This window comes from Gopherus evgoodei, chromosome 3 (genome assembly GCF_007399415.2).
Source record: "Gopherus evgoodei ecotype Sinaloan lineage chromosome 3, rGopEvg1_v1.p, whole genome shotgun sequence".
Classification (NCBI taxonomy): Eukaryota; Metazoa; Chordata; order Testudines; family Testudinidae; genus Gopherus; species Gopherus evgoodei.
This window is the reverse complement of record NC_044324.1, coordinates 73,933,487-73,937,036: the sequence shown is the minus strand read 5'-3', so window position 1 is coordinate 73,937,036 and position 3,550 is coordinate 73,933,487.

The window sequence follows — 3,550 nt, the reverse complement described above, 5'->3', positions numbered from 1 at the left end:
ATTGAAAGCTAGTCTCTCTCCAACAGAAATGGGTCCAATAAAAGATATTACCTCACCCACTTTCTCTCCCATTACTAGTGACAGATGATGTGTTTTACTTTGGCTAAAGTCCTAGGGGCTGGCTTTTATACAGCAGTTTTATACAGATCCTTGTAGCCATGTCAGTCCCAGAATATTAGAGAGGCAACAACACTGCATACTAGTAATATGACTTATTGCCTCTCATTCAGCTTGTCAATAGGGGCATAACCTAAATATTATAGTGACTAGTCCTCTATCAACACTTTTGATAAATTAAATGGCTATACTCTTGAGCAGGTCTCACATATTCTATCCAGTGATGGGCAGTGGAACTAATACTCTGAGACTTGGTAATCATAGCAGGTATTTTCTTTTCTAAGTATAGGGGGAAAAACCTGTGGTGGTGTGATGCTGTGCTCCATATTTTTATAAAAATATGTTTACAAGTGTGGATATGATGTAACTGGAATATGCTTTATGCAAAAAGTCTCTTGTAATGTATCATTACAAAACTTATCTACTGAGTGTGGTCATCCTATTTATATGAATGTATCATTCTTGTATCTGAAACTAGGAATATGAAAGATAACTCTGAGATCCTATTGTCATTATACAACATTTGGGCCATTAATGGTGGTTTGGAATCTTGATGGCTCCCATTAACCAGGACAATTGGTCGTAAATGGCTCTGTTTACTTGTAAGACTTCCTATATACAGGTGTGCCAGTAAGAGGGTAATGAAATGTCACAGGACATGTGATCATGTCACCTGAACTGGAATCCATCTTTAACCTGGTGCTTTTCCTAGAAGGAGGGGTGGGAACCCAGAGAGAGACAAAGGATTACTGCCTTGTGCCAAAGCTATTAAGCGGATTGGGACAGAACAAAGGGGGTCCCAGTCATGTGGAATCCCTTGCTTTTCACCTAAGATGCCTGCTGAAACCAACAAGGACTGTACCAGTGGAAAGGATTGGGCCCAGACTAAGAAGGAGTCTAGTCTGTGAAAGAAGCTTATGGAACATCTCTGAGGGTGAGGTTTACCTGTATTCAGTTTTTTAATTTATTAGGATTAGACTTGCATGTTTTTGCTATATTTTACTTGGTGATTTACTTTGTTCTGTCTGTTATTACTTGGAAGCACTTAAATCCTACTTCTGAAGTCAGGCGTTCTCAGTATTTTATTTTGTATCCAATAGATTTCTTGTGTCATAAAAATACATAGAGCATAAGTAGTCATGATTTCCATAAGAGACCTCAGGCTATTAGGCCAAAATTTACAAATGTGAGTGCGTAAAGTCAGGTACCTGGCTCCAAACGGAAACCGTTAAATAAATGGCTGGATTTTCAGAATTTCTGAGCACCCACAATTGTCATCAACCTCAGAATTTGGGATGCTCAACACCTTTGAAAATAAGGACACTTAATTAGCTGTCCAACTTCAGACACTAACTTTGAAAATTTTGGCTTGAACCTGCATACACAAAGGTCCCTATGATTTCAATAACAATTTCAGTGACAAAGAACTATAATCAGTCTCCCAATAATACATTTTCTTTATTCTTACTAGATGAGCTTTATGGTTCTCCTTTATTCTCTGTACTTTGTATTCTTTAATGGAGCCTTATAGTGTAATTACAGAGAGCTGAAATCTGTAGGCCAACATAACTTTTTCAGATGTGCTACTTATCTCTCCATTTTTGTAAATTGTACTAAAAATGGTTCCATCTGTTAATGATTGACAGTTATTTCTGAGCATTGTTTAGCCTTTCACATTACAAATCAGGACTCCTGACTATTGCCAGTTTCAGTACTTGGTGTCAGATTCCCATCTGGCATTGTAACAGGGAGTAGTGAGGAAGATACACTGCCTTTTTTAGTATCAAATCCACAAGGCTTACAAAGGGAAAAAAAACAGCTTCTTTTATCTTTTGCGCTCAGACTTATGTATTCTCTTAAGTCATCCTGTCTTTCCAAGTGCCAAGGTGACTTTAATATCCCTAAAGGAGCAGAAAACTGAAGTTAAAACTTAAACATAAGGCTGGAACTTAGATTAGGCGCATAGCATCTTTTTTAGTGGACCATGCATCAAAAAATCTCTTAAAAATATTGTGTAGGTATATATGCTATATTCATTACCAAGAGCTAGTTGGTTGACAATTGGTTCTGATCCATCTAGCTGAGGTACAGAGAGTTAATGGCCTGATTTTCAGATATGATGAGCATCCGCAACTCTAACTGAGGTCAATGACATCAGTGCTGCTCAGCACTCCTGCAGTTCAGGCTCTATGGCCCAGGTCTTCAAAGGTATTTAGGCTCCTGACTTCCACTGAAATCAAGTTTGGAGTGCCACTAGGGTACCTCCTCCTTCTGGTCTGGGGCTTAGCTCCTCCCTCTGACACCCCTTTCCTCACCCTGTGGTCTCTATCTCTGAGACTCGGGGTATTCCTTCATGACTCAGCCCTCCAGCCAGGTCAATATACTCCTTCCAGGGTATCAAAGGTGCATTAGACAACTGTCCCAGGCAGTCTTCAGCACCACTGCTATGCCACTTCTCCAGTGGCTGGTAGGGGAATCCAGGCTGCCCTCTGCTCCGGGTTCCAGTCCAGAATCCCTATGTCTAGCAACTGGTCTGCCTTCTATCAATCCTGTTGCTCTTTCCCTGGTCACTTCACTACAGTTTCAGGCTCCCCTCTCTCTAGGTTTACCAAAACTCCCGGTTTCTATGTTATCTGAAGCAGAAAATAATGCTTTCTAATTCACTTTCTCCACAACATTTCTGATTTTATAGACCTATAATATCCCCAAGCCCCCCAGTTGTCTCTTTTCCAAGCTGAAAATTCCCAGTCTTTTTAAACTCTCCTCAGACGGAAGCTGTTCCATACCCTTAATCATTTCTGTTGCCCTTCTCTGTACCTTTTCCAATTCTCATATATATTTTGCAGATAAGGTAACCAGAACTGCATGCAGTATTCCAGGTGTGGGTGTGCCAAGGATGTATATAGTGGCATGAGGATAGTTTCTGTTTTATCCCTTCCCTAATGGTTCTAACATTGTTACCTTTTTTTACTGCTGCTGCACGCTAAGTGGATGTTTAACAGAACTATCCTCAATGACTCCAAGATCTTTTTTTTTTTTTTTTTTGAGGGGTAACCGCTAATTTAGATTCCATCATTATATATTTATAATTGGGATTATGTTTTCCAATGAGCATTACTTTGCTCTTAACAGCTTTGAATTTAATTTGTCATTTTTTTGCTCGGTCACCCAATATGGTGAAATCCCTTTGTAACTCTTCGCAGTCTGCTTTGGATTTAACTATCTTGAGTAATTTTGTATTTTCTGCAAATTTTTCTGTCTCCCTGTCTACCCCTTATTCATAAATGACCTGGAAAATGTTGAATAGCATTATTCCCAGTATAGATCCCTGAGGGACACCACTATTTACCTCTCTCCATTCTGAAAACTGACTTTTTATTCCTACCCTTTGTTTCCTCTCTTTTAACCAGTTATTGATCCATGAGAGAACCTT